At 34.1% G+C, this 12323-nt stretch overlaps 1 long non-coding RNA gene across 15 annotated transcripts in view; it reads left to right on the forward strand.

Annotated features, from left to right (window-relative positions):
• The first annotated feature begins 1908 nt into the window (after positions 1–1908).
• LOC120276886 overlaps positions 1909–12323 on the forward strand; it is a 29614-nt gene continuing 19199 nt past the window's right edge. For 7 of the 15 annotated variants that reach the window (XR_005541392.1, XR_005541389.1, XR_005541386.1 and 4 more), the window contains exons 1-6: positions 1909–1997; positions 2058–2189; positions 3562–3636; positions 7211–7297; positions 11320–11364; positions 11480–12004. This is a non-coding gene — a long non-coding RNA (uncharacterized LOC120276886). Of the gene's footprint in view, positions 1998–2057; positions 2190–3561; positions 3637–7202; positions 7298–11319; positions 11365–11479; positions 12005–12323 lie in introns of all 15 variants that reach the window. The other 8 variants (XR_005541408.1, XR_005541415.1, XR_005541413.1 and 5 more) reach the window with 7 other exon arrangements.

Consider the following 12323-nt stretch of genomic DNA (forward strand, 5'->3'; position numbering starts at 1 on the left):
TATGATTTAAAAATTTGACTATAACCAAGCTAACTGAATTACCATTGTTTTAATAATAACCTAAGTTAAAAGGGTATTTGCAAAATTAATTTTTATTATTATTATTTTGTATTTCACTGTTTTTGATGATCTATTTATGCATGGTTAATTTTTTTTTTTTGGCAAATAACTAAACTTTGGTCAAATATCATTTTGATCACTGAATTTTAATTTGTTTTAAAATGCTCACTAAAGTTACTAATCATTTATCCGCAGGTCACCCTAAACCCTAAAACTCTAAAACCCTATTAAAACCCTAAAAACCCTAAAATAAATCAACCATTTGTTTACTAAAAACTCCCTACTTGTAAAACACGCTACTAAAAAAAATATCCTAATTGTTGATCACATGGCAAACAAATCACGAGGCATAGTGGAATCAAACGAGAGCCCTCTAAAAACAGCCTAATATAAAAGCCCACATTCACAGCCCTTCAAGCGAGATCTCTCTAAAAATAGCCAGTATAAAGCCCACATTCACGACCCTTTATCTCAGCCCAAGCGCTTTCTCATTCGCCACTGTCCCTCTGTCGATCTTCTTAACTCGGTTGATAATCATGTAATTACATTATTGAATTATTATTATTATTATTATTATTATTATTATTATTATTATTGAGTGGATCAGAGCTTTTGCTTCTTTTTATCAGTCTCCCTCCCAAACCCTCCTTTCCTCCTTCGTTCACGGCCGTAGCCTAGGGTTTTGTCCACTCTTCAATCCTGGCGCTAGGAGAACTATGCAACCGGCCCTTATCCCCCTTCTTATTCCCATTGCTATGCAGTAGATGTGAAGGAAACGATCAATCTCACTAAGGAGAAGAAGATATTCTTACGGCTTCTCGAAGTGCTCCACCATTTTGGGCTTGATACCCACTTTTGCGTTTATGGTGAAGGTTCTTTAGATTCTCTCCTAGTTCTTTTTAATTCTTTGGATTTTGTTAGTGATTCTATTTTGAAGAATTTTATGTGTAAATAGCTTGATTGAATGCTGGTTCTTTGGATTTGGTCTCAGCTTTTGGGCAAGGAATGCTATGATATTGACATTGCATTGGATAACATGCCGGGACAAGAGTTTTGTGTAAAAGTTAAGCTGTACCTGCAGCATATTGGTGAGGAGATACAAGTAGCAAGTGTTATCCAGTTGTATAATATGATCTTTAGTCTCGTTACGGTGGTGATCACTTGCATTTGCTAATCTGTATGTTTTCACATGACTGTTATACTAGAATTTATATAAACTTATAGTTATTGCAATTATGATTGTTTAGCATTATTATGCACTTATATTTGTGTATAGCCTGAGTTATATGTTGGAACTTGGCTAGTCAGTGACTGTCCGAGTTGTTCATGTTTTTCCTATACAGCTGTAATAACATCTAATAGCTTGGCAACTCTGCAAGAATCCAAAGCAATCAAAGCAGTTGGAGATAGCAGGGATGCATGTATATGATACGTGGATAGATTTTGCTAACTTGAGATCCGAGAAATACGTGGAGAACAACTTGATCCCAACAATGCTACATGCAGCTCATGCACATACTTAACTGTTCTAGATTAGTTAATTTTATTTAAAAAAATTTATGTATGTCATTTATGGTTATATGTGTAAGGAAATTAAAAAATACTTCTTACATTTGGTTTTTTTTTTTAAAACATAGCAAAATATCTTTTAAGATTACGTATTTAAAAAAAAAAATCCAAAAGGCATAAGCTTTAGAAATAAAAATAAATAAATGCGTTCCTTAAAATATATGTGAGCAATGAATCAATTTTATTAAAAAATATAAATATTTTTAAACAAATATGGTTAAAATCCAATATATATATATATATATAATTATATAGAATTATATATAATAATTATATTATTTATTAAGATTGGCTTCTGGATTCCATCAGCGGCGGCCGCCTCTCTCCATCTCGCCGGCGCGTGACGAGGAGAACGAAGAAGAAGAGAGGTAAGTTACTCATCCTCCACTTTTTCTTGGCCATGTTTTTAACAAGCTGATGATTCCTAGGACTTAGGGTTTATTGGGTCTGTTTCTACTGTACCGCAACTCTTGTCGATGCCTCCCTTCTCGATTCCATCAGCGGCGCCCGCTTCTCTCCTTCTCGCCGGCTCGTGACGACGAGAACGAAGAAGAAGAGAGGTAAGATCCCTCATCCTCCACTTTTTCTTGACCAGGTTTTTGGCCAAGCTGATGATTTCTAGGACTTAGGGTTTATTGGGTCTGTTTCTACTGTACCTCGCCGCGCTGTTATGCTTTTAAGAGTTGGATTTGGGTTACGTTTCCTTGCCATTTGATTGTTTTGCTCATTTTGATGCTGATTGTTCTCTTTCAGTCAGCACTGCTTTAGAAAGTAGGATTCCCAAATAGGCATTAAAGGGGTTTTTGTGTGATATTGATGTTGCACCGATTGTTTTCATTTTTATTTGAATTTGGGTTTCTTTTGATTCTGTGTGTTCTGTGATGGATATACTTGGAGCTGTTTGTGATTTTAATGAGATCGGCAGCAGGATTAACAGAAAAACGAAAAATCATAAAGACATACTTATCTCATCTTCAGCTTTTGCATCACAAATATTGTATGAATATTGTTTTGAATTGAATAATCATGTATAGCATAGTTTTGTGTTCAATGGCTGGAGAGCTAGACCACATAATTTAATTATTTTAATTTGTTGGATGGATTTATTCTTATGTTAACATTGTCCGTTTTATTTGAAATTATTATTATTATTATTATTATTATTAGTATTAGTATTATTATTATTTGGTCGAAAGATGGATAGGTTGACTTGAATACTTCATTAACCTAATCAGGCAATTACTGGGCCATATTTAGCTTTTCATGAACGAAGAGGGGTATTTTTTGAGCAACCATATACAAGTTAAATATGCTTATTTTAAAACCAATAACCATGAGAAACCATATTCATGGTTATCTAAACAATGTCAAATTATGAGTTTTAAAATCAAAACTACAACTATGTAAACATTGTATCTGCGTTAATATTAATAATGGTATTAGTGAATGTTTGTTTTACAAATGTAAATTGTCATTTATTAGCACAGAAGTCTAATTTTTTAGAATTTAATTTATGAATTAAAGACTATACCTTTTTTGTGATTGGTGTACTTAATAATCTATGATCAAGGAAATTACTGATAATTTCTAGACCTTGTATCATAAGAAATATTTAGGTATAATACCATAGTTGATCCCTGTACTTTTCTCTCTCTTCCCTTTTGGTCCCTCTACTCATAAATGCTCCCGACTAGTCCCTCTTCTTTTGAAAATGTGCCCACTTAGTTAAAAATGCTCCCAACCAGTCCCTCTATTTTTAGAAATGTGCCCACTTAATACAGGGACTATTTTGGTGATTATACCAAATATTTACTTTTTCATTAGGTTGTAGGACAATTGAAATTAATAGAAAGGAAAGGAAATTTATTGTTGTATTTGGAACTTTGCATGAGTTATTAACTAATAAAATTTATTGATTTATTGTGGTGTTAGGACAACCATTGAGAGTACAACAAGGCATGTTTTGGACCTCCAATCACTGGATTAATCAGGGAGGCTAATTTACAAGTACGATTTTTTTCTTTTTCTTGTCCTTTTTATTTTACATTCATACATTGCAATTTGATTCTTCAACCAATAAATGTTCTTAAACTTGAACTATCAGTGATTGTTTGCTTTGAGACTTGCTCTTATTGCAATTCTTGTCTTCCCTGAACTTCCTAAACATGATGTTAATGAGAACTGTGATGATGATAATCATGATGATTATGATGATTACAATTATTGTTGTTATTATTATTATTATTACAATTATTACATTGTTGAAGATGATAACAAAGACAATGATAAGGAGGATGATTGTGATAGTAAACATGATGACGATAATGAAGACGAAGATAATGATTATTATTATTACAATTATTACATTGTTGAAGGTGATAACGAAGACAATGATAATGAGGATGATTGTGATAGTAAACATGATGATGATAATAAAGAAGAAGATGATGACGATGGTTGCGAATACGATAGTGAATATGACAAGGATGATAACGAAGACAGAAAGGTTCTCTTAAAATGACAAGAAAATCATGTATTTATGTTTTATTTACACTTATAGGAGAGTGACTATTAAAATGACGTCATGGAAAAGGGTTTTTAAGTAAATCTTACAATCCTATATAGCTGACTATAACATGCTATTTTGAATAATAACTAATACAAAACACTCGAGAGTCAAGAGAGACATGGCGCCATCTTTCGGAAGCCATAGCCGCGACAATGAGGATGTTGGCAACTTTGACGACTGTGATCAGAGGCCCTACAATGGAGGATATGACCTTGCCCTCACCTATAGCCGGTCGCTGCCACCATTAGAGAAGATCTGCAATTTTCCATACAGAAGTGAGAGTCTCAAACCTCTTGAGACTGCGCACCTCTATGCTCTCCCCATGGAGATAAGGACGGCGATCATAATCAGGAATTCATTTAGGAGTAAGAAATTTTTCTTTATTCTCTCTCTGTAATCTTTGTTTTCTTGATTTCGGGTTACAATTTGTATTCATGCATTTGGTTTCCATTCTTTTCAAGAAAGATATAGTAAACAGGGATATTAAATCCCAATCTTAGTTCCATGACTAGTTTTGTTATGAGATTGGTTCTGGTTTTTAGGGTTTGATTGTGATTTAAACCTGTGAATTATGTGTTTTTCACTAGGGTTCTACGTTGTCTTTTTCCACTCTCGATTATGTTTTTTGTTCTTATGCTTGAATCCAGGTCACAATCTTAATTCCTTTTTTCAAGGAACTAAGCCTAAGCGGAGTTCTATGGCCGTTGTTGGTTTGAGATTGGTTTTTGTTAGTAGAACCCTAAATCTTAAACCCCTAAACCCTAAACCCAAAACCCAAACCCAAACCCCAAACCCTAACCCCTAACCCCTTGTTGCACAATCACAAACGTACGATTTTGTCCAAGTAGTAAATAAGTTATCGATCCCACGAGGACCAAGCGCGATTACTAATCTATTGCAACAATGGGTTATTTAGGTAATTAAAAGGGGTATAGATGGAAGACTAAAAACAACAAGCAAAATAAACTACACAAATGGAAATGCAGGAATGCAGGGCTATGGACTGAAGATCAGGTTTGGTAGGCCTAGGTTAGGGAACTCGCCACAAAGAATAATGAAGATGCGCTCGACTCTTTACTAGATTTAGGTAGATCAGTAGAAGGGTAATAATCCTTACTTGTCACTCTCTTTCAAGAGATAACAAGTTGATTAAGATCGAGCCAACTCCTACTTTCATTGTCGGTGAACTCTCTCAAAACCCTATTAAGCTCGATGATTAAACTACAAACCCTCAAGAAACACCTTTCAGTGGTTTCAGGACTGACTAGGAAATTCCGAGATCTTGAATGATCTTATCCCTAAGATAAAGCAAGGCTTTCACACTCACAAGCTGTGCAACATAAATCCAAAGCCACTTCAAATTAAACTACCATTAACTTATAAAAGATCCATACAAGAAACAAGCACATCTTTTATCACTACCTTGGGCTAATCCCCAAACCTAGAGGAAAGTTCTACACTTCCATTTTTTATTACAAAAGAAAATAAGAGAAGTATAAGTCATGGAAAAACACAACACAAAAAGGACTTAGAAAACCCCCACTATTCTGTCCACCAGCTTGATCTCCAGATTTCTTAGCTGTTCTTCTTCCCTTTTTTGGCTTCCTTTCAGAACCTTTAGAACTCTTTCTTTCCTGCCTATTCCCTCCCTCCCCCGAGAAACCCTATCTTGATGCCCTTTTATAACCTGTCAGGAATTGGGTCCCAGGATCTTTTACAGAGCACATGCGGGATGTGTATCCTGGAAAGGCTGGTCCATGTAGCAAGTGTTGTCATTGTCCTTTGAGCCTTTGGAACATCCTCAATTCATCCAAGTTTTGGGTCAGTTCCTACTTCCTACATGCAAAATGACTGAAAGAAGTGGTTTGTGCACAAAGGGTGAATAATTCATTACAAAAGCTAGGAAATTGCATGCGAAATGAAGAACAAACAGCTAAATGCATGGTAATGACTTGCAGTTTTTATACACAACACCCCTTGAACCCTAAAGCCCTAAACCCTAAAATAAATCAACCATTTGTTTATCGTAAACTCCCTGCTTGTGAAAACACGTTACTAAAATATATTGTAATTGTTGATAACACGGCAACACATATCACGAGGCATAGTGATGCAAATGAGAGCCCTCTAAAAACAACCGAATATAAAGCCCACATTCACAACCCATCATCAGAGAGCCCTCTAAAAACATCCAAGTATATAGCCCACATTCACATCCCATCACCAGAGAGCCTTTTAAAAACAGCCTAGTATACAGCCCACATTCACAGCCCATCACTAGAGAGCCCTCTAAAAACAGCCTAGTATATAGTCCACATTCATGGCCCTTCACCTGAGCCCAAACGCTTCCTCATACTCCACTATCCCTCTGCTCGTCTCCCTCCTAAGCCCTCCTCTCCTCCTTCGTTCACGGCCGTTGCCTAGGTTTTCGTCCACTCTTCAGTTCTGGCGCTGGGAGAATTATGCAACCGGTCCTTCTCCTCCTTCTCCTTCCCATTCTGTGAAGGAGATGTAAAGGAGATGATCGATCTCACTGAGGAGTAGAAGATCTGCGTTTATGGTGTATGGGTGCGTGATAAGGTTCTTTAGATTCTCTCCTAGTTCTTTTTAATTCTTTGGATTTTGTTCGTGATTCTATTGTGAAGAATTTTCTGTGTAAATAGCTTGCTGGTTCTTTGGATTTGGTGTCAGCTTTGTGAAAAAGTGAACTTGTACCTACTGGCGAGGAGATACAAGGAGCAGGTGTTTTCCAGCAGTATAATCTGATCTTTAGTCTCATCACAGTGGTGATTACTTGCGTTTGCTTATCTATATGTTTTCACATGAGTGTTCTACCAGAATTTATATAAAACTTATAGTTATTGCAGTTATGATTGTTTAGCATTATTATGCGCTTATATTTGTGTATAGCCTGAGTTATATGTTGAAACTTGGCCAGTCAGTGACCGTCGGAGTTGTTCATGTTTTTCCTGTACAGCTGTAATAGCATCTAATAACTTGGCAGCTCTACAGGAATCCAAAGCAGTCAAGACACTTGGAGACAGCAGGGATGCGTGTATATGATACGCGGATAGATTTTACTAACTTGAGATCTGAGAAGTATGTGGTGAACAGCTTGATCCCAACAATGCTACGTGCAACTCATGCACATACTTAATTGTTCTAGAATATAATTGGTTGCGATTAGATTCTGATAACTTATTACTTGTATAGCTTTAAAATAAACTGATACTGTTACTTCTAGGACAGAAATGGTAATTGATATGTCATCATCAGAATAATGCATATGATTTTAATGTGGCTCATCATAAATGGATTATTCGTTATGCATTTAGCTTGTGAAAAACAATGGCGTAGCTATGATAACCTTCATCAAGATAATATAGTGTAAGTAGGATTTTCTTTCTTGGTATTGCATGTAAATGAAAGCTTTTTTTTTTTTCAATTGTTGTCTTAAATTTCTAGTTGGTTCTTAGATATTTGAAGGGATTTACGGTCTAATATTATATATATATATATATATATATATTTGTTTAATTTTGGGAGAGGTTTCTTGCCCTAATGATCAATTCATGAGCAATGGTAGTTTGTTTAAGGTTAATATAGAGCCAATATGAATCTTGGCACCGAAATTCTTATTATACATTACTATCTGTAAGATGTAAACATAAAAAATAATCCAGGGTTATATTTTAATAATTACTAAAGCTTTGACGAACTTTAATAATTGTTAGATTCTTCCTTTTTTGTAATTCAGTTAATGAAAAAACCATTCTTTCGGGATGTCCCAAAACTAGTTGGCATAGACAGACTAAATAGGAAATTCAACTTTTTCTATCAACAACTCAAGTAACCAAATTGAACTTTGCTATTTATCTTAGTGGTGTCAAGCATCAGCAACCCACTAAATAATTCCTGCCTAGCTTTAAAGTTTCAATAGATCTTTACCAGGCATCAACTTTCCAAATCAGAGTCATATGAGTGCAATTTGTTGTTGTGCCCTTTTTAGCATTTTGATGATACTTTTCTAAACTTGGATCTAACTATGAATGGCTTACTTTTTTGCTATCTATTGTTATTTGAAGTGTCATAACATATGGTTTATAACTACATTCTTATAGTTGAAAACTACCAAACAGTGTACTAGCTGTGGTTGCAACCATCCACTATTTGGCCTGAAAACAGAGAAGGTTGTCAATCCTGCTGGATCAATGTCCATTGGATTAAATAAAAATTGCATAATAGGAGTGTTGCTATATGATAGTCTCCTTTTGAAGAAATGCATGTTATAACCATCTCTCAAACTTCCTCATTACATTCATCATAGTCCTAAACCATGCCAATCTACCATTATTGTTATACTTTTGTCTTTTCACAGAAAACTTAAGTTATGTTTCTCTGCTATGTTGTGCTATTGAGTTTCACCATGTAACAAATTCTACCTTTTTAATGTCTTTTGTTTTAGCTGGTTATTCTTAAAACAGGGCTTCTTATTTATGCCCTTAAAGTTTTCAAACCTCAGGTATGCAAAATTGAACTTTGTATTCATGTTTTTTTCCAGAAAAATTTAAAATGTCTTTATGTTTTTGTATCCCTTTGGTCCCTTTGGTTGATTATTCTAATTTCCTAGATGCCAATGACCTAACTGATTTTCTTAGGTTAGTTTGTTTTTTTTCTGCATATTGTTTACAAAAAATCACAAGTTTATGAAAACCAATAAATCTAAAGAACATCTTTACTTCCAAATCATTTCTTAAAAGTAGTATAGGACACAAGGTTTTGATTTATGTGTGTGGGGGAGAGTATCTCAAGCCTATGCTTGATTTTCTCTTCCCCATTGGGAAATTGGGTTTTATGGTTATACTGGTTGAGGGATCAGGGTTTGGGCCTTGGGTTTTAATGTTGTATTAGTTTTGCGATTAGGTTTTTAGTTTGGGGTGGGTAGTTTATACTAGTTAATAGTTTAGGGTTTTGGCCTTGGGTTTTAAGGTTATACTGGATTAGGAATTAGGCTTTGGCCTAAATTTTACAAATGAACTGATTTGGGAATGTTGTTCTTGTTTTTAGATTTTCTAGGTTTAAAGTTAGACTTTTGTTGGAAAGTTGTTTGTGTTTTTCTTTCTTTCTTTCTTCTTCTTCTCCTGCTTTTATAGGTATGTTCATTTGTTAGTTTAATTTTTCATGCCCTCATGACTGTTTTTTGATAGGGTTGTTGGGTAACTGTTAATTGTATATTATTCATGGCGATAAGTGTTTGACTAGGAGATTAATCATGCTGTGGCTGTAATGATTTTCCATTGTTAATTAACGAGTACTTAGATATTGACATAACATAATCTTTGTTCTTGATCACAAGTGACGCATTAAACCAGCCATATTTCTCGTGTTTTCTATCAGAACGTTCTTTAATTTAGTCATCATGCTAATTAACTTGTGATCCATTTATAGATGGGGGTACTAGACACAAATAATCTATGCAATCAATTAAAGCGGAAGAGTTACTGAGTTTCTTGTAGATGGATCACCTTGTGGTAGACAGTGCACAAGCTCTTGTACTCTATAATGTCTGAAAGACTGTGTATAGTACAGTTTCTAAAGAAGGTTCCAGTTGATCAATCCAGTCCATTAGACATGTCAGGTTTTGTATTTGTTAAAGGTCTTGCTTTGTTAGGACTCCTAAAGCTTCAGTTAATTCATTGTTGTAAGTATGAGGCCTAGTGATATTAAAATTTAAACTTCTTCAAGTGCTAATAAATTACTGGTTTTACTTAAATGCAGGATGTGCTACTAGTTTGTATTGTCATGTTGCTGAATCAAGGCTTATTCTGAATTGTTTCACATTTTAGATGAATCGTTGAGTTCTGAAAACCTATAACCCTATTTGCTCAGGATTTCATATTTTATATTTTGTTGGAAGTTGGTTTTATATGCTAGTTGAGTTACCTAATTATTTGATTGAATCTTTTGACTTTCCTCTAGTGAAGTTTTCAGTTGCCATTTTATTGAATTCCTATGCTGGTTTATTTAAATCTTATATTATGACAGTTTTATTTATGGTATTCGTCCATTTTCAATGTGTGTTTTTCAGAAGGCAATGTAATTGCAAGTACTTGTCTTCTTTTTTAACAATTATAGGTTCTTAGTTGATGTTCTGACATAATTCCATTTTTTCCCCCCACATGAGATTTGGAAATCAATGATGCCATTTCATGAGATATCTGTTTAGTTGATGTTACTTTTGCCATAACCATTAAAGTACTAGTACCTCAAACATTTAAATTGATATCTGTATTACTTCTTCACTAATATAAATTTACTTATTAAATATTGAATTATTAAGTCTTAGTTCTGATCAAGAACCATCTTTTAATTTTTTTTTTTTTTTTTTAATTTTGCCTAATAATTCAACTCCCTTGGTGCCATATACACAAGTGGTGATTGGAGTCCATTTCTGAAGGCACATATTATGTTCAGTGCTTTAAGTAGAAGACTTCTATGTCCTTGCATGACCTGCTTCGATGCATATCATTTCAGAGACAGGATCAAGCAGTTATTTGTTTGCATAATTTTAACTGTTTTGTTGTGAAAATATCTCACTTTATTTTCTCTCATTAATTTGTTTGAAAATTCTGCCTTTACGATTGAAGTACCAGTTAAATATTGAACTGTGAAATTGGCATCTTCATGTTCCTAATTAGCTTATTTTTAAGTTTGAAATATGCACAAAAATGCTTTCTTTTGACATTCTGTATAATAGTAGAAATGGTATTCTCATTTGGACATTGGACATGCGTGAAGACCCGAACACCTTATGGATCACTAAGATATAAGCCCCACCATGGGCCATATGCTAAAATTTCTACTTTTTTAATATAAATCTTGTACAATAGCTTCATTAATTTACACCACAGCTTTTTTGCACATTTTTCAGAGCATTTGTTCACTATTGCACATAAACACGATCTTTGAAATAGGAATTTCTGAGTAGTGAGTACATTCAGGAATGGTTGGACTATCTGGACTTAGATATTGTTGAGATGATATCAAGTATATCTCTCTGCATGGAGTGCGACTTAAATTCTCATAAGGGTCAGTTGCTTTTAATCCTGATTTTGTTACAGGCTAGTACATGCACTTCAATGAATCTGGTTTTTGTCTTTGACCTGGTGAGCGAATGCATCCTTTGATTTTATTTTTTCTTTGAAAGCTATTTTTGTTACTCATTAGAGGGCTCTAAATAAAATATACCATGCTCTCATGCTAAACTTCATGTTTATGCAGGTCACAGTTGACATGCAGCAGAACAATGGTTAAGGATATGAGATGTTTGTTAAAGATGGCTTCTGCAATGAGGTTATGTTTTCAGTTGATTGTGTCTTCCATATTGAAACACATAAGTGATCCAACTGTTCTTTCTTTTATTCAGAAAAGGGGATAAAACAGATCCATAATATTTATCTGAAAGAAACAAGTGCTAATTGATGAAATTTTCACAAAATCAAATTAACTAATTAGCATATCATCTTTTGATCAGTCTTCATGTCATACAGAAAGCATAATTATCCATGTGCACTCTGTTAACTAGCACAAATATAAAAGTGCCTAGTACCATCTTTATTCTATGCTTGAAGTTGCAAAGTTTTTTTTAAAAGTATATTTAGAGCATACTATTATTAGTCCAGCTGGAGACAAGGCAAATATACCTACGGGTATCTAGCAATAAACTAGTAACAATAAGTTCATAACTGGAAAACTGTGGAGGCTGCACACTCACTGCTGAGTTTTCATGAACATAATTATATATAAGTACATAATTTGCCATTTCTATTTCTCAAATGATAATATTTTCTTCTTTTACAGGATAATGTTGTGCACAATTGCTATCTCGTCTTAAGCTTTTGCATCACAAATATTGTATGAAAATTGTTTTGAATTGAATAATCATATACAGCATAGTTTTGTGTTCAATGGCTCGAGAGCTAGACCACATAATTTAATTTTTTTTTTTAATTTGTGGGATGGATTTATTCTTTTGTTAACATTGTCGGGTTTTTTTTTTAATCGAAAGATGAATAGGCTGACTTGAATACTTCATTAACCTAATCAGGCAATTAGTGGGTCATAT

Source organism: Dioscorea cayenensis, chromosome 2, assembly GCF_009730915.1.
Source record: "Dioscorea cayenensis subsp. rotundata cultivar TDr96_F1 chromosome 2, TDr96_F1_v2_PseudoChromosome.rev07_lg8_w22 25.fasta, whole genome shotgun sequence".
NCBI lineage: Eukaryota > Viridiplantae > Streptophyta > Magnoliopsida > Dioscoreales > Dioscoreaceae > Dioscorea > Dioscorea cayenensis.